Raw genomic sequence first — 20,329 nt, 5'->3', positions numbered from 1 at the left:
AGACGGCCTTCTGTAGCAAGTAACAGAAAACCCAGTTCAAACTTGCTTAAACAATAAAGGGGACTTTGGGGCTTTTATGAGTGAGAAGTTCAGGGGCAGGCAGGGGAGGTGTTGTGCCTGGTTTGATCAGCTCTCCGCTCAGTATCTCTATTATTCTCGGTCGTCTCTTGTATATTGATGGGCTCCTTTCTCAGCCTGGCTTCCCTACGCCTGCAAGGCCAGGGCTACAGGCTCTCACAACGATCTTCATAGGGAAAAAGAGCATCACTTCTCTTAGCTTTTGAGCAAGAGTTCTGAGCTGTGCTCTGATTGGCCCACTCCTGAGATAATCACTAAAACGGGAGACCTGGTATTACACTGCCTGAACAACCAGCATCCTTTAGAGCTGGAGGGAGACAAACAATGTGTCAGGTATGCGGTGGGGGAGGCATTGAGAGGAGGAATGGATGTTGGAGGAGAAGCCTCCATGTGCCTTATTCTATGTCTTTCTACTTTCACTGTGTATGTATGTATGTATGTATCTATCGATCCAATCAGTCGATAGTCTCCTTCCCTTTAAGTCTTTGAAATTTTGTTCAAAGCCCCCATTCACGTTCAGGGTAAACATACCCACTCCTTGAATGTCCCAAAAGAAACAACTCATGTAAAATCTTTGTGTGTCTGATAGACTCCACTGAAGGTTTGGGGCATACGGGGAGTGGGGAAGAGTTTACGTTGTAGCAGTACAAATCATTTAAAACAATATTAGATAGCTCTCTAATACTGTGGTTCTCAACCATTGTATGGGGGTGATTTTGCCCTCCCCCCTCCCAGGGAACATTTGGCAATGACTGGAGACGTTTTTGGTTGTCACAAGTGCTACCAGTGTCGAGAGCAATGATGCTGCTAAACATCCTACAATGTTCAGGATAGCCCTCCTCCTTGACAATGAATCATCCAGTCTAAAATGTCAACAGTGCCTTTGTTGAGAAAGCCTGCTTTAAGATAGCTAAGAGTCCACGGGCCATATTTAACAGTGCTTGACTCTTCCTGCTGGTTCCTTTCTACAGTTCCCTCTTCATTGCTCTCCCTCCTCCCAGATTCCTACTTAGTTCTAATATAGAACACTTTCGATATTTCCTTTTTTCTTATCCCCTGATAGATTTTAGGCTCATACTTCCATCCCAAAAGGTTTAATAGAGTATATTCCTCTGCAAATACAGTACACTGTCTAAGAGGAACACAGGTTCTGGACGTGCAGACTCAGCGGCCATGGCTCACGGGCCCAGCTGCTCCGCGGCATGTGGGATCTTCCCAGACCGGGGCATGAACCCATGTCCCCTGCATCGGCAGGCGGACTCTCAACCACTGCGCCACCAGGGAAGCCCTCCTGTCTAAGAGGAATTTAGTTGCCATTTGTTAAGATAATAATCATTTTCAGCTTATTACACACCCATGGGGTTATACTTGGGATAACACAGTGGATATTCTCTTGCTGCATGCTTTGTTCACTTTATAGAGTATCATGAATATTTTCCCATTGCTTACCTAGTATGAGGCTGTTTGCCAAATATTTCTGGTCCTCCTCCTTCCTTCTAAGTACAAAGTAGGATCCTACCTCCTGACCCCCTTGTGATGGGTGGGGCCATATGCCTAGTTTTGGTCAATGAGTTGAGAGTGGAAGTGACTCACATTTTCCAGGTCAGAGCGTTTAATTGCTTGACACCTTCCAGAGCCCTTTATTTCCTTATGGTAGAGGGACCAGCAGTGTTTGAGATGGCACTACCGCATCAGCCTGGATATCCAAGAGACCCTGATGAAAAGGGGACCTTGTTGGTGTGATCTACATGTGGCATGAGAAAGAAATAGACTCTTGCTATTTTAAACCATTGGGCTTTGCGGTTGTTTGTTACTGCAGTGTAACCCAGCCTATCCTGATTGATACATCTGATACCCAGTCATCACTTCTGCTCAGAGGCTTACTCTGTATCATCAGATGAGGGTGACTATATTCAAGATCATGGGGGTTTATCTTCATCACTCTACACCAATAATAGCCACCCTATTCTTCCCAGTGATTAATTTAGGGGTAAGCATGTGACTCTCTTCTGAGATATAGTGGGAGATCTGCTGGGGGCTCCAGAGAAAACTTTCCCTGATCCTAGAAAAGAGACCTGAAGAGACAGTCCTTTGGGCCTCTGGGCACTGATGTAATTGGATGTGGTGCCTGGAGCTTTGCAGCCATTCTGAAAAAGTGAAGGTTTTCACTGAGCCACTGAAGATGGCAGAGCAGAGTGATGGAAAGAACCTGGTCCTTGATGACATTATCAAGGCGGGGAATCAACTGACCTGAAACACTCCCTACCTCTGGACTTCCTGATGTGCGTGAAAATAAAAGCCCTCATTTTAAAGTCAGTTTCCGTCAGTGTTTTATGTTACTTGAAACTGAAAACATCCAAGTGATATATTGTTAGGTTGACTTCTGTAATGTTATTTTAATTGTCTCTAGAGCATGTCTAGACTATAATGTATTTAATAATGCACTGCAACTTAACAGTTAGGCAACTTTCCACTTTCAATCACTATAATATAAAGAGGGTCCCTTCCTGCAAATTGTGCCAAATAAAATTGCAAGCATTTTTCTGTTTCCTAAGAACAGGAGGCCTGCTTCCTTTGGAACCAAATCTTCCTTCATTCATCCATTTATTTTTATTTTGTGAGTGCCTACCATGCTGCAGACTCAGGATAGAACCGTAATTTAAAACTGACAAGATCTTGGTCCTTGTGTAGCTCGTGAAACCTTGTGTTTCTTTCATTTGGAAAAACCAAGCAATAGATGTGAAACTAATTCCCACCTATTTGTTCTTGGAGAAAATATGACAGCAGATGTCGTAGACTGAGCGATTTTAAGTGTTTTGATTAGTAATATAAGGTAAACAGGTATTTTAGCATAAAGAGTTATGGCTTCAGACTTTATAACTTCTTAGGGAAATCCACAATTTTCCATGCATGAATTTAAATTACCTATTCCTTTAAATTATTTATTTGTCTTAAAACTACTTTATTGAGGTCTGACATACAAAAAGCTGTAGATATTTAATACATACAACTTGGTGTGTATGGAGATAAGTATACACCCATGAAACCATTTTCACAATAGATGCCATACACTTATTCATCACCTCCGAAAGTTCCCTTTTGCTCCATAGTGAAAACCACAATGAGATATCACTTCACACCTGTTCAAATGGCTATTATCAAAAAAAGGACTGGATAAGATGGGAATAAAGACACAGACTTACTAGAGCATGGACTTGAGGATATGGGGAGGGGGAGGGGTAGGCTGTGACGAGGTGAGATTGGCATGGACATATATACACTACCAAGCGTAAAGTGGATAGCTAGTGGGAAGTAGCCGCATAGCACAGGGAGATCAGCTAGTGGTTTGTGACCGCCCAGAGGGGTGGGATAGGGAGGGTGGGAGGGAGGGAGACGCAGGAGGGAAGAGATATGGGAACATGTGTATATGTATAACCGATTCACTTTGTTATAAAGCAGAAACTAACACACCATTGTAAAGCAATTATACTCCAATAAAGATGTTAAAAAAAAAAAGGAAAAAAAAAAGGACAAGTGTTGGCAAGGATGCAGAGAAAGGGAACACTTTTACACTGTTGGTGGGGATGTAAAATGGTGCAGCCACTACAGAAAACATTATGGGGATTTCTCAAAAAATTAATAATAGAATTACCATTTGATCCAGCAAACCCACTTCTGGGTATATTTCCAAAGGAACTGAAATCTGGATCTTGAAGAGATATCTGCACGCCCATGTTCACTGCAACATTATTCACAATAGCTAAGATATGAAAACCACCTAAATGTTTATCAAAAGATGAAGGGTTAAAGAAAATATGATGTAGCACATACATAGTGTACAGATATCTAGATATCTAGATATCCCTAGATATCTGGGGATGGTTCACAGTTCTGCTTCTCATTTGCTGTGTGATGTTGGACAAGTCACCACACCACTCATAGTTACAATAAACTCATTAACCAAGTGTTGAGATAAAAGTGAAGTCATTTAATTTTTGAGTTATTTTGAAAAATGGCATCATACTGTATGTGAAAGGGCATTATTTACTGGAAGACATATCAACTTTAGTTTTTGCTTGCTTTTGAGGTTAGTTAAGGGGAAAATACTTTGAAAGTTGAGTCCCTAGACATTTGTTATAAAAAATAACATTTCTATTTTTTATTACACAATAATATATAATCATTGTTGAAAAAAGAAAACACGCACTTGCATAAATGTGTGCACGTGCACACACACACACACACACACACACACACTCACTCCCAATGTCAAAGTATCTTCCCAGTGTCTCACTGACACCATCCTGCCCTTGACTGCTGGTCAATGGAAGGCAGTGACATGTACATCTTGTCTTTATATGGAGTAAAATCTCTCAGCATTATCCTTTAACTTTCTTTCCTTGTGATTCCTCTTAGGAGATCCTTCTCCACTCAGGTTGTGTAAATAGTCACCCGTATATTATTCCAGAAATCTGAGGATTTCTTTTGCAAACATTTAAAGTATTAGTCCACCTGGAATTAATTTGATATAGGGTGGAAGAGATGTATCATATTTTTGCAAATGGTAATCCATTTGCAAAATTGATATCTTTGCAAGTGACACTCAGTGCCGTTTTTGGAATGACGCAGCCTCTCACCATTGATTTGAGTTGCAAATTTTTCCATACACTAAGCTACTAAATATCTTTGAGAATGTTTCCGGATGAGCTATCTATGCCACTGAATTGACTGTCCTTTGCTCAATCAGTACCACATATTTTAATAAACTTTATAGAAGGTCTTAATGTGAGGTCTTCAACCTTTCTTTTCCAACATCAGTTGGCTTTCTAGTATGCTTCTTTCTGAAGATCTTGTAGAATCCTTTTATTTTCATATTCCAGACATCCATGAAAATGCAAAAAATATCCCCAAATTCACAACAACATAAAAATTTAAGGTGACAGTATAATGCCAGAGGCAGGATGTAAGATGTCCAAATCCTAAGGAAATTGGAGCTGGATTTAGAAAATCTCCAGAAGATTCGATCTCAGCTTGAAAGATTCCCCTATTTTGCTGCCTCTGAATATACTCTGATTAGGGGCGGCTGCAGGGACACACTGACAGAGTCTAACTTAGCCCACTCGTCAGTAGAGGCTACTTCTCTGTGGTCAGCTGAAACTCTGGGATTGCCACACTTTTAAAGGAGGAAAGAAGATTGAGTTCTCTCTCTCCTGTCTTCTCTGTTTTTCCATTGCAATTTTATTTGACTTAAAGCGGAACTTAAGAGAATTCCTAAAAGCCACCAGCACAAGTTAACCTTGAGGCTGGAGATAATTTCAGTGCTTCCTGTTCTTACTCTGATGACATCTTTGTCTGGACGCAGCCAACAGCTTTCTGGAGACTTCCTGTCACAGCTCCAGGGTGTGCTGATTCCCATCCTGCCCGGAGGTACTCCTTCCCCAAGGTGCTTCCGAGCATCCTCTGCCATCCCTTAGACAACGAGCCCAGGCCCAGGCCCAGCTGGGTCCTCGTCCGCAGAGTGACCAGGAGACTGAGCCACCGTCGTGTTCGGACCGGTTTCTGCTTTGCTAGTTTTCCTGGTTGTTGGTGTTTGTTTGCTGCGGAAACCTTGACAGCTCAGCACATGGGAGGGTATATTCTCTCAGGCCCTCATGGCCCGTGCATTCTGTTTGAGAAGGAGAGGTGGAGGCACATTGCTTTCCTCTCTAGCACGTGGAGTGGGACTTTAAGGGCTTCTTTTGGATTGGGGCAGGTAAAGAGCGCGCAGGCCTGGGGTTGGCAGCCGTGGGGGTGCAGTGTGGCCTTCTATTTGGGTATTGACCTCGGACCTCAGAGCTTAGGAGGGTGCCCCTGACAGTCTGAAGAACGGCACTGCCTCGGATTGGACGGGTTCATTTTTGACCAGGCCCGTACCTTTGCAGTGGAGGAGGAGAGGGCAGTAAGGCCAGTTATGCCAAATTAATTCTGGTAACAGGGGGCTGACACGTTGTGGCCAGATTGCCCTCTCACTCAGGAACAGATTAACAGTTGAACATCATACAGCAGACATAGGCGTTTGCCTCTTGTAGCCCTGGAGGTAAGTTAGGAACAGATGTCCAAGAGCTTTTCACGACTTCACTATGGTCCCTTTCTCCATGGATGAAATCACGGTGCTTGGAACTCGCCAGGGCCCGCCATGTTCAGATGTTACTTTGTGTCAATCTTATAAACCATATCTTCTCAACAAAACTTACAATGTTTTTAACTTACGTAGTACTATTGCTCACTTTCCCTTTCCTTTCCTTTTTGTTATTTTTACCATTAGAGAAACTGAGGTTCAGAGAGGTGTAGCAACTTGTCCATGGTCACAGAGCAGAACTCAGATCATGTCACATACCTAGAAGGAGGTCTATGAATGCTTGCTGGAAATAAAATTTAATTTAAAGGAAAGTAAAAGGTGATTTGTGCTTTTATTCATTTGTCATTTATTTGTTTACTACCTATCAGGGGCAGAGCATTAAGTTTTAGTATCATCCTAATTCATCATTCCTTTTAAGAGCTGTGTCTGTTGTAGTTTTAAATTTTTCTCTTTCATTTCCCATCCCCATTTCTTTCTCCCCTGGAGGCACCACCCTACTCTGTTTGGTACATGTTCTTGAGTGTGTGTGTATATGTACATATATTCTTGAACATACATATAGCATTGTCTTACATAGGGGTGCATGTTAAATTGTATACATAGCATTTCACTATTTCTTTCTTTGTTCTCAATGATTATAAGTTCTCCATAGATGCTTTCTATCCATCTGGCTCCTCACTTCTGAGCGTGACATTGTATTTCACAGTACACGTCTACATTTCCCTAATGATGGGTAGACCTGGACCGCTTCTACCTCTCTGCTACACAAATAATGTGCTGAGGGGGCATCCTTGAACATGTGGGAGTTTCTCAGGGGGAAATATCAAGTCACTGTACTTTATGTGGCAGGTCAAAGCATGAAAGGAGAGCTGGACAGCTGGAGATGGTGTAATATTTATTTTAAATGCAACCAATAGGAACTGGCGGGTACCCCCATTAAAGGGACTGCTCTACAAAGAGAACCATTAAAATGAATGTAAATCACAGTAGCTTCAGGGACAGTTTAATAACTATCTGACTTTTTATTGGGTGAGCAGGAGATGTGCCAGCTTTCTCCTTACAGAGTCTCCTGGATCTTTTGCAGAGAGAGATTTCTATCTGAACCGCTCTTGAGATTACCGAGGGCAGAGGGCTGCCCTGGGAGTAATGGCCATAAATCCAATTAGTAACTCACTTTCTCTTTTGCCACAAGCTCCATTTCCCCCAAACACACAGAAGATAATTCCACACTCTGGAACCTGGTAAATCCTGAGGGCTCCATGATAGCACGCCACCAAGACACAAAGGTTTCTTGCATGAGAAAAGGGCTGGAATGATATACATTAAACTGGTAACAGTGGAAACCTCCATGGAAGGGAGAGGAAAAGGTGCCGGGATGGGTGGCGTGGGACCTTGTCACACTTTATTCTGTACACTTGTGTATCGTTTCAAACAAAAATGTGTTCCTGTCTTACTTGTGAAATAAGGAAATGGGGGGAAAAAACCCTTCAGGCAATCTCTAGAGTATTTTAGCAAGATTAAAGGTGAAAGAAACTCTGCTTTTTACAGATGAGAAAACTAAGGCAGCTGGGGCACCGAGGTCACGTGAGCCTGCTCCGAAGAGTGGGCGGCGTGGGGCGGGCACTGGGCCTCTGGACTCCTCCATTTGGGTCGAAAGTGGCCGTCAGCACAGCCACTTTGGGGGAAGGGTGGCTGAACCACAGGAGAAGGGTCTTGGATTCGAGACCAATACCCGTCTGGAAACTTGCCTACTTAAGAAAACAAATCCTTTAATGACAAATCTTTATGAACCGAAGTAAAGAATTGAGATGCCCAGGATAAAAATAAAACGTGTATCAGCTTAATTTTGATTTTTAAAAATTGCATAACGGCTCTACTTTTGTCTCCTCTGAAACTGAAAGGATCCACTTTGACAGTAGCTTATTGGGAGGATGCAAGGCGTCATATAGGGTCCTTCCTCCCTCTTATTACATTTATATTTGTTACAGAGATGTTTCTTGCGGGTTGGTAGTTTTGTTAAAATGATGAGTGAAACAAAGATATAAATGACTAAATCATACTTCTGTATGAGCTTATAGAAAAAAGCACAAAGGATTTGGGTTTGAATCCCAAATCTGTCATTTACTAGTAACCTTGAGCAAGTGATCTAACCCTCTGAAGCTTTAGTTTTATTATTAAAAAATATGAATAAGATGTAGTTCACATGATTACTGTGCGTATTCAGTAGGCTACTGTAAGGAGAGCTTTCAATACAATGCTTGGCACGTAGTAAACACAGAATAATGACGTCTATTAGTATTTTAACAGGCATATTTAAAATTATTATTTTCCCTTGCACGACTCTAGGGATCAATGAAATATTTGTTAGGGAAACTGGTATCTTGAATTCCTCAAAAGCAGACCCTGAGATAAGGATTTGTGTGCAGGGTGTTTATTCAGGTGATCCCAGGAAGTGTGGTGAGGGAGTCCAGGAAGAGAAGAAAGACAGTTAGTGTACCTCTGTGGGCAACTGGACACCAGCCTGGCGATCTGCTTCACCAGCGCCTTCTCCATGACCTGATAGAGGGCGTGGCTTATGTTCCAGCATGGTAAAGTCACCCACGACACTAAGTTTACCTCTCTATTTAAAGTTGAGGTAGCTTCTCTCTTAGGCTCCAGTTCTTAAAATATAAGTGAAGGAGCTTCTGGAAATCATGGTACTCTTTGTGGAGAACACCACACTCACTGCAGAGCATCACATAATTTGGATCTATTTAATTCCAAACATAAATCAAAAACAATTACAAGAAATATGACCATATTATGAAATTATTAGCACGAACATGCAAACACACATATCAGGTCAATGTAATTGGCATTTCATGGGTTTCCACTACTGTTTGTTTGCTAATTGATCATTAACTTGTTATCTGCTGGAATTTGCCAGCAGATAAGCAATGGTAGGCACTACAGGTATAAGAAAAATATGTGGAGAGAAATATTAAGCACAGATAAAAATTTACCCATTTTTGCATTTATCTGAGACAAAGAATCCCTAATTCCTTTTCAGGGACAAAAGCCCTCTGCTTAATTTATAAAATACTGGCATTTGAGAACTCATTTAAAAGGTCAGTTATATCACTGCGTTGCCAGTTCGGGGCAAAGTTCACAAATCAAAGTGAGAAAATCCCATGATTCTTAGCTGCTCGGAAGTTTCCAAGAGTGGCAGGTCACAGAGATTCTACTTCACAGCAGCTGTGACAGCAACATGTGAACTTCTGACCAGACTAGTGCGCAGACACCTACTCTTCTCTTGGGTCACTTGAAACTGTCTATATATAATATGTTGCTTTTACCGGGAAAGTTTTATTTTAATATTTTGCTCTAAATCGGGCAGTAAGCAACTGAATACAACTAACACCACTGCCTCTTTTGCCTACACTGTTCCTTACTTCCAGATATCCATTTCCTAAAACTGGAATGCCTTCTACCATCTTTACTTAAGGAGTTGCTCAAATCTCATGTCCCCACAGAACCATACCCGGTCATCTCAGCTGTCTGCAACGGGGGCCTCTCTTGAATTCTTATGATATTTTCTATGCTGCTCACGTGATACTTAGTGTCACCCTGCATTGTTTGTGGCTTCCTTCTCTCTCTCTCTCTTTCATGCACGCATACATACCCTTCCTATCTTTCCAAACTAAACAAACACAGTTTGCATTTTATCACTGTTTGTGGCCAGCAAATGCCCTGTACACAGTGAGCTTTTGCAAATATATGTGAATCATGTAATTGGGCATTGCCCCCAACATTATTTACAGCCTCACTCTACCAAACATCAGTGTTTCTCAAAATTGAATAATGTAGAGATCCCTTAAAGGAAAAGAAATTTGTGCACCTCTAGCGTTGGCTTAAAATTTTAAAGTATTAAATATGTTTAAGTATAAAACAAAGCATAAACTCCTTATGTTTACATCTCTAATACAACCATGAAACTGAAAGTTTACAATTAAAGGAAAACAAACCCAATATAGTCAAACTAATATTAGTTTAATGTGACAGATGATACTGTTTTGGTGAAATTGAATCACTGTTCATAGCGTGAATATGGTACTGGCTGCCCTCGTGCAGGCTCTCTCTGATTCGGGGTGCATGTACGGAGGTTTGCTGCATGGCCGTGCCATTTCCCCATCCATTTTCTCTATTTGAACCACCGTGTCATTTGAACTTCCTTTGGCACAGATATATCATTTAGGTGTTAATTCTAACCTCTCTTCTTTTCTCATTTACCTATGACAATGAATGTACTTCTTGGCATCAACATGGGCTTAAACACAGATACTGTGGAATCTTGTGGCAGTACTTTGTGATAAGGTGACCGTCCAGATGACGTTGATTGTAATATTACTATTACTAGCTAATATTTACAGGCTATCTTCTTTGTGATAAAGTATATCTAGATTAACTCATTTATTTCTTACATTAACCCCCTGAGAAAGAAGCAATTGTTATCACTATCTTATTGATGGGGAAACAGAGGCTCAAAGAAATCCAGTAGCATTCTCAAATCCATGCTACTCATAAAGAATTAAAACCTATAAAGTCTGACGGCAGAACCTGAACACAATACTCATAATAATTTGTTTAGTGTATCATTAAAATGAACACAAACTTAAAATAAGTGTTGTGCAGAATCAACACACTCCAATGTTTGATGTTCCCATATGCCCACAAGTCATCATATGCTCAGAAATCATGCCTGTAGAGTTTTTTGAACCACTAAGGATAGGAGCAGTGACAGCTAGGTAAAATATGAAAGAATTCAGCTTCGTATCCACAATGAATGAGGTGCTTTACTGATAGAAATGTGTAACTTATTCTCAATAAACATAATATATTCAAAAGAGTTGGATAATACGTGTTTCATCTTCTCTCATACTATACTGTCCAAACAATGTCTTCATTCAGAAGTTAATTGACTCTCCCAGCACTCAGCTTCAGTGCAAGTGCAAGCTGAGCACCGAGCTCTCCCACGAGTTGGAGAACACCCACGACTGCATGGTTTAACCTGCAGAAGCCAAGTTCTCCTGAAATTAGAGTTTGAACTTTCCTTTCAGCTTATTGATTCAAGTTTGCCAAAATTCAATATGTTCTCACTCAATTTGGGAAATATGGAGACTGCTTTATTTCTTCTGATTTGCCAAACTAAACAAAAGAATCTCTTAAAATAGGACTTATTACTGGTATCCTTCCTTGTTCAGTTGACTGGTTCTGTTGGGAAAACATTTGGACACGAAAAGAGTACTGTATACATTTAGTCCCACCCCCCAGCCCCCCCACTCACCCCAACTACAGTGACATTGTACTGTAGATGTGCTCAAATCTCTTGCTATGCTTAAAAAAAAAAAAAATAGCATGGGTAGCTGACTGGTTTCTGTTTCCCAAATAGCCAACTTAGGAATGAGAAAAAAGCTTGTACATATCAGACCTGTAAGGAATAGTGATCATTTCCTTATAATACTGCAAAAGACGTTGATTTCTCTGATTTATAAGTCATCTGCTATCCTCCCAGCACATTGCAGTGGCCATGGCTGGATCCAATGAAGTATAAGACAAGGTCTTTATCCTTAAGAATATTACAAGTTTTATGGCATATACTGGAGTCACACACATCAACAAAAATAGCTACATTCAGAGTTTGGCTAGTATGCCTTCCATCTTAAAAACAACTTGGTAGCGTAAATTCGAGTGTTACAGCCCTCACGTAGATGAGGCTATTAGGGTACAGGAGGTGAAAGCTAAGGTCATACAACTAATTAGTGGCTGAGACAAATCTAGAAGTCAGATTTCCTTGTTTGCAGTTTCTCCCACTAGACCCAATTGCTTCTTCAGACCAATGTGGAAACAGCATTCTAGAAGGTATTTAGATTTCTTTCTAAAGGTGATCTGGCTCCTTCACGAATCAAAAATAACAACAAAAAACCCAAACATCTGATCTGTAACCGGACCCTGGAGTATCACCCACTGCCTGAGTTGATGACTTCGTTACCAGCTGCTGAAACACTTCCATGCGAAGACGTGAAATTCCTGCAGGAAATGACTCTAGGCAGTTCTGAATAAGTAAGGAAATTAAATGACTAACTTCGATGTTTCCTGGTTTTTGTCTATCTTAATTAACAATTTATTTTGGTAAAGGAAAAACTGACCAAACTTCTACCACTCAACATGTAAAACTTCATATCTGTTTATAGTAAAAACATGATTCCCACGTCTGCTTTTATTTAGAGAAAAGAAAAATAAATTTTTGAATAATTTTCAGTAACCGTATTTATTAGATGGTTCCTCTTAAAAAAAATAAACCGAACCAATTACAGCATATGTGTGTGTGAAATATCAATTTCCTCCTCAGAGACCCCAAAGGTGAAGGTGCACTTGAGAAAAATGTGTTGATTATTAACAGGGCTAATATTTTTGTGGTAATGTTATTACTGAACATCTACAATAATTAGTTAGAGTTTGGGGTTGATAGAGGAATTGCAGTCAGAATACATTATTGATTTCTATATCAGATTAAATACAGCATGGACCTAATTGAAAATTGTTACTACTTTTGATCCATGTTTTATGTGATTCTTATTTTGCCTTCATTAATTCATTCAACAATATTTACCGAATGTCTGCCGTGTGCCAGGCGCTCTGCTAGGTGCTGAAACTACAGGATAAATTAAGCAACGCTCTTGCTCCCGTGGAGCTGAGGGTGACAGGTGATTAACAAAAAGGCAGGGCAATATGTCAGGTAGCGGTAATTACTGTGAAGCAAAACAGAGTGAGTTGAGAGTGAGGGAGCGATGGGGTAGGCGGAGAGTCGGAATCAGTCCCTTTGCAGAAATTTAATGACTAAAGACTTCATAATTCATGGTGGACAAGTATCGCTGTGGCATTCTGTCCTGTCCTGGACTCTACGAATGTTTAAGATAAACTTTTTTGAGTTCAAGGATAATGGGAAGCAACTTTAAGAAAGCTGATTTTTATATCTGTGTGACTTTTCTTCCCCCTTGCTTTCTTTACTAAATAACGTCTCTTAGGAATGAAGAGAATGAGGCAAAATTAAGATTCTCATCACAGGGCAAGTTAACTTTCCTACCAAGCAAACTTGTATGCAAACTTCTATTGCTAGTGTAGAGGTACCAACTCTATTCTTACTGAATTTAAATAAAGGCAATTGTGTATGCTGTGACCAGCATGGCTATTAACAACAGTGGGTGGTACCTTTTGTTGAACAATATAACATGCCAAGTACAGAACTTCATGTATGTTCTTCCTTAGTCTCACAACAGCCCTGCATGAGGTATGATTGTTCCCATCTTATAGGTAAGGAAATTGGGACTCAGACATGTTAAACATGTTCCCTGAGTTTCCAGAACTAACAATGCCAGACATAGTTGGAGTATTATGTCACCTCTGCCTTCTGAAAGGAATGACGGAGATTATCTAATCTAACCCCTTATTTTACATACGAGCCAACAGACACAGCTCTTGTGACCTGCACAAGGTCACAGAGCCAGGAGCTTGTGGCAGGGTTGGGACTAGCTCCAGTGGGAGCTCTTCCTATGACCTGTGCTGCCTCCCTATGAAAGATGTGAAAGCCAAACTCTACAACTCAGCACCTTTATAATAAATGTCCATGGATGTTTATTGGTCAACAGATCCCCATCTGGGAAAAAGGTGAATCTTGACCCCTCCCCCCATACCATACTTAGAAAAATCGATTCCAGGTGGATCAGAATTCTAAATATGAAAGGCAAAACAACAAAGCTTTTAGAAGAAAACATGGGAGAATATCTTCATAACCTTGGGGCTGGCAAAGAAGGGCTTACAAGAATGAAGGTTAAAAATGGGCAAATTGGGGCTTCCCTGGTTGCTCAGTGGTTAAGAATCTGCCTGCCAATGCAGGGGACACGGGTTCGAGCCCTGGTCAGGGAAGATGCCACATGCCACGGAGCAACTAAGACTGTGCGCCACAACTACTGAGCCTGCGCTCTAGAGCTCGTGAGCCACAACTACTGAGCCCATGCATTGCACCTACTGAAGCCTGTGTGCTCTAGAGCCCGTGCTCCGCAGCAAGAGAAGACACCGCAATAAGATTGCGTACAGCAAACAAAGAGTAGCACCTGCTTGCCGCAACTAGAGAAAGTTTGCACGCAGCGACGAAGACCCAACACAGCCAAAAATCATAAACAAAAATAAATAAATTTATATTTTAAAAATGGGCAAATTGCATTATATTAAAATTAAGGAATCCTGTTCACCAAGGGGTACCATTAAGAAAGTAAAAAGGAAAATCACAGAGTAAGAGAAGATACCTCCAATACATATACCTGACAAAGGGCTCATTGCCTGTGTGTGTGTGGGGGGGTGTCTGTGTGTGTATGTATGTATTCCTAAGATAATGGCCAAAAGGCAGCTAATCCAATAGGTAAATGGATTAAAACGTTGAACACATACTCCTCACAAAAGAGGATATACCACTAGCTAAATAACATATGAAAGGGTGCATAGCTTCATTAGTTATTAGGAAAATGGAAATTAAATCCATAATTTTATATGATTATACATTCCCAAGAAGAATTAAAATGAAAAAATATATGAGGCTGAACTATATGAAATTGTAATTTTTGCAGGTCAGAAATAGTCAAATATCAACAATTTCATATATTTTAATCTATGCCAAATATTGATGAGGATGTGGAACTTCAGATCTTCAGACATTAGGTGAAGTGTCAGTGGCACAACTCTTTAGACATCTGTTTAGCAGTGTGGCAGTTAGCTATTGCTGTGTAACAAACTACATGGAAGCTTAGTGATTTAGAAAAACAATTTCTTATTTCATACAAGTCTATGGGTCAAGTGAGCAGCTCTGCTGATGTGGGTTAAGCTCAGTTCCTCTCACCTGGGCTTGTTCACACACTTGTGGTCAGCTGGCAGGATGGCTGGGGGCTGGCTAGTAGGATGGCCTCATCCAGGATGACTCTGCTCTCCTCCCCATGTCTCTCACATCCTCCAACAGGCTAGCCTGGACATGTGACCACAAAGAAGCAAGAGAGAAAGACAAAAACGGTTAAGTACTTTTGTGAGTTGTATTTACATTGAGTTTTCTGCTGTCCCATTGGCCAAAGCAAGTCACGTGGCCAAGCCCAGCATCACTGTGGGAGGGCAATATGATGGCATGAATACAGACAGGCATGAAAAATTTGGCCAGTATTTATTCAAGCTGGACAGACATGTAGATACCCAATGACCCAGCAATTTCTCTTAGGTATATACCCGACAGAAAAAGCTACATGTGTTCATGAAGAGACATATACAAAGATATTCATAGCAGCACTATTTATAATAGCCTCAAACTGAAAACAACTCAAATGTCCATCTATGTAGAGTGGATAAGCAAACTGTACTATATTCATGTGATGGAACATTATACAGCAGTGAGAACAAATGAATGTGACAACATGGAGATAGATGGATAGATAGATGACAGCTAGATAGATAGATTGATTGATTTAAAATATGTAAGCAAACAAACACTAAAACAAATCTACGGTGTTAGCAGTCAGGCTGGTGGCTGCCCTCAAAGGACTGTAGTGACAGGAAGAGGCAGGAAGGAAGGGGCTTCTGTGATACGAGTCCTGTTCTATTTCTGATCTGGGTACTAGTTGCATGCTTGTGCTCCGTTTGCAAATGTTCATTAAGATGTACACAGGGGCTTCCCTGGTGGCACAGTGGTTGAGAGTCCGCCTACCGATGCAGGGGACACGGGTTCGTGCCCCGGTCCGGGAGGATCCCGCATGCCGCGGAGCGGCTGGGTCCGTGAGCCATGGCCGCTGAGCCTGCGCGTTCGGAGCCTGTGCGTCCAGAGCCTGTGCTCCACAACGGGACAGACCACAACAGTGAGAGGCCTGCGTACCAAAAAAAAAAAAAAAAAAAGATGTACACATGTGTTGTGTATTGTGTAGTTAGTTTTCTCTGTGTGTGCTTACATTCCTGAAATTTACACAAAAATCAGAATTTTGTTTGTTTTTAAATTTGTCTTCTGTTGTCCTATAGAGAAACTCAGGTAATTTTAACTCCATGTATTGCTTCCTCTGGGAAGGCAGCTGCATTTCAAAATTAACAAGAAAATTAGTTGCAGCATCACTATGGCCATCACTTAGTTCAATTCAATTCAATGGAATAAACATTGATTGCGAAACTCAAGCCCTGTGTCAGCACAATGGAAGCAAAAAGATGAAAGAGGCCTCCTTGGTGGCTTTTCAGACCTCAGTGTGCACCTGACTCATCTGGGGAAATGGTAAGGTGTGCTGATTCCTGGGTTCCACCTCCAGAAATTCTGATTTTGTAGGTCTGGGGCAAAGCCTAGCATACAACTTTTAAAATTAAGCACCATGAGTAGAATTGATGCAACACATCTTTGGATTATATCTTTGGAAAAACTAGCAGGGACTAATTATTCAGTGGCAAAGAAATCTATGAATTAAAGAAAAACTAAAGGCACAAAGTATTGATGTAATAGAGCAATTAATAATGTTATCAGATGGAGGAATTACAGTTTCTTGAAAGAAATGGGCTTGAGTTGAGTTTGACCTTGAAACTATAGGGCTTTCATAGGAAAGGTTATATATTTGTTCAAGAAAAATATTCTGAGTGCCTACTGTGTGCCAGACACTGTTTTAGTACCGGGGCAACAGTGGTGAACAACATAGACCCATATCTCTGCCCCACGGAGCTTATGCTGTAGTGAAAGCAGAGTCTTTCCGCAGGCAAAGGGTGGTGTCCACAAGGGAGTACCAAGAAATAAACCACGAAAGGCAGAAAGGAATGGAGTTGCAGAAGTTTTTTTGCATCTAGCAATATTTTTGTATTTTAAATGAATATAGTTTCTTTCATTCCTTGGGCTTTATAACCTGCAGTTTTCCAAACTGTTTCCTCGTCAACCTCTTTACTTTGTGAATATTCAGCCACACGAGCATTTTTAGCATCTCATTTTCTAATGTCTATTTAACCATCGAATATCTTATTTCAGGTGATAACCCCCATCCCCATCCTTCTGACTAGCTTCTTCTCTAGACAATTCTTTGTTATGTGGAAGTTTGGAGGAAGCCTTTTGCCGATGTGAGTGATACTAGTTAACTAGAAGTCACCTGAAAAAGCCGCGAGCTTCCAGTTCATGGTAGTGAGACGTTCTTCAGGGTCATTGGCACAGATATGTCATTAATAGTAGTAACAATGCACTTGATACTTTTCCAAAGTTTGATGGAGAAGAAAATCGTTCTTTATATTTAGTCTTCCATTCAGGTTTCTTCCTCTCCAAATGACAGGGAAATTTATTTCTCTTTTTCTCTTTTAAGTGTTATTGCAGTAAGAACATTCAACATCAGATATACCCTCTTATCAGGTTTTGAAGTGTTCACTATTGTTATCTACAGGCGCAGTGCTGTGCAGCAGATCTCTAGAAATTATTTCTCTTTCGTGACTGACATTTTATACCTGCTGCCCCCATCTCCCCTCCCCCACAGCCCCTGGTAACCATGATTCTATTCCTTGCCTCAATGAGTTTGACTATTTTAAATACTTCATCTGAGTGGAATCATGCAGTATTTGTCCTCTGTGACTGACTTATTTCACTTAATAGTGTTATCAAAGTTCATCCATGTTGTCACATATTCTAGGAGTTCCTTCTTTTTTAAAGCTGAGTAAAATCCCATGGTGTGTATATACCACATTTTCTTTATCTATCCAACGATGGACAGTTACATTGTTTCCACATCTTAGCTACCATGAATAGTGCTACAATGAACATGGAAAGGATAATATCTCTTTGAGATTCTGATTTCAATTCTTTGGATAAACACCCAGAAGTGGGGTTGCTGGATCATATGGTAGTTTCATTTTTAATTTTTTGAGGAACCTCCATATTATTTTCCATACAGGATACACCATTTAAAATTTCTGCCAACAGTGTTCAAGGGTTTCAGTTTCTTCAAGTCTTTGCCAATACTTGTTGTCTTTTGTTTTTGTTTGTTTGTTTGTTTTTTGCTTTTTGTCTTTGTTTTTGATAATAGCCATCCTGACAAGTGTAAGGTGATATCTCATTGTGGAGGGGTATTTCTAAGTAAATAAGGATAAGTTTTCTTAAGCAAGAAAGTAATTCCTACTTATGAATCAATTGTACTAACATTTTAACATGTTTATAAATATGAAGTGGAAAGTCAAGAGAGTTAAAGGGACTCTGCAGTCTGTCTGACTAAAATCTGAATTGCTGCTCTGTCCTCTACTAGCTGTGTGATCTTGGGAATGTCATGTAACCTCTCGCTGGCTCAGTTTCCTTTTCTGTGAAATGGGGCTGTAAACAATCTTGTGAGGGTAACTACTCATTTTGAAAATTGGTTAATAAAGGGAAAGAATAAAGCATTTATCTTATTTTACTCTTAGGGTATTTCAGGGTAGGCAAGTAGCTGATGAGGGAAAGTTATTTTTTATATTATAGCTAATAAAGGTGGAAGAAATGACAGAATTAGCAAATCACCATTTGTTACACTGGTGAAATTATGGCTCCAGGCAACAATCCTCAGTGGCCCTCAAACTATCAGGTAAAATGTTGATGGGAATTTTATAATTGATGGATCAGACTGACACCCCCTCAACCCACTGGCCAATCTTAGTAGCCCCCAGCGCGGGGCAAGCACCCCTGATAGGATGAAAGTACAGGACTGCACGCTTTAGCATTTGGCACTGCCTGCCAGAAGTTAAACCTGATGTGAATCAGTCCCCTACCAAGCAGGTTTTAAAAATGTGGAGGACAGAGGAACATGTTAAATGACACCAGGGGTTACAATTAGCCAAGTACCTAATTAAGGAAGACCTCTAGGAAAGATTATTCAGTTTCTACCACAAATAAACAGCATTAAAAATAGACAGAAAGTGGGGGCACTCCCTTAAGGGAGCCGTCAGCCACATGCAATATGTGGATATTTTTATGATCCGATTCAGACTATTCCGTCATAAAAAGACATTTTTTGAGACAACTAGGGAAAATTGAAGACTGACTGACAACGAGATGATACTGAAGAGTTATTGGTAATTTTGTTAGGTGTGGTAATGATATTGAAGTTTAATTTTTAAAAAGTCCTCACCCATTAGAGAATTTTGAGGTGAAATAACATGCTGTCTGGAAGTTGTTTTGAAAAAACTCCAGCAAAAACTTTGTGTGTGTGTGTGTGTGTCTGTCTGTCTGTCTCTATCTGCGTGTGTTGGAGGACACAGACAGGTGAAAGAGAAGGACAGAACGTTAATAATTTTTAGAGCAGGGTGATGATAAGAGGGGATTCACCATACTATTCTATTTTGTGTGTTTGAAAATTTCCACAATAAAAAACATGTTTTTATGCCAAAGCAAACAGATATTACAAATCAAATCTGTATGTAAAATTTCTGTAAAGTTTCAAAACAAAACAAAACACTTCAAACAAAGTTTCAAGCTTTCAGTGGTTTCTTCTCACGCCCCAGACAACCGGGGGTGCACAGTGGTGGTTGTCCACTGCCATTGGGGGTGGTTGGAAGGTCTGAGAAGCCCTAAAAGCATCAATGGGAACTTTACAATCTATGGGTCAAGCTCTGAAAAGCAGATGAACTAACGTAGTGTTTTTTTGCGGTACACGGGCCTCTCACTGCTGTGGCCTCTCCCGTTACGGAGCACAGGCTCCAGACACGCAGGCTCAGCGGCCATGGCTCAGGGGCCCAGCCGCTCCGCAGCATGTGGGATCTTCCCAGACCGGGGCACGAGCCCGCGTCCCCTGCATCGGCAGGCGGACTCTCAACCACTGCGCCACCAGGGAAGCCCTAATGTACTGTTTTTCAAACCACTCCTCATGACCTTTACTGAGACACAAAGTAAATTTAGTGGGTCCATCACTTTAAAAAAAGAAACAGACAGAATAATTGTCTGGCTGCATTTCCTACAATAGTAAGTTACTCATATCAGTTCTTCACCACTGATGGTGCTTCTTAGTTTTTTTTTTTTTTCATTAAAATACATTTGGCATATACCATTATGTAAATTTAATGTATACAACGTGTTAATTTGATACTTTTATATAT

Source organism: Monodon monoceros, unplaced genomic scaffold (genome assembly GCF_005190385.1).
Source record: "Monodon monoceros isolate NGI ecotype Baffin Bay Population unplaced genomic scaffold, NGI_Narwhal_1 Super_Scaffold_1, whole genome shotgun sequence".
Lineage (NCBI taxonomy): Eukaryota > Metazoa > Chordata > Mammalia > Artiodactyla > Monodontidae > Monodon > Monodon monoceros.
This window is presented reverse-complemented; position numbering follows the sequence as displayed.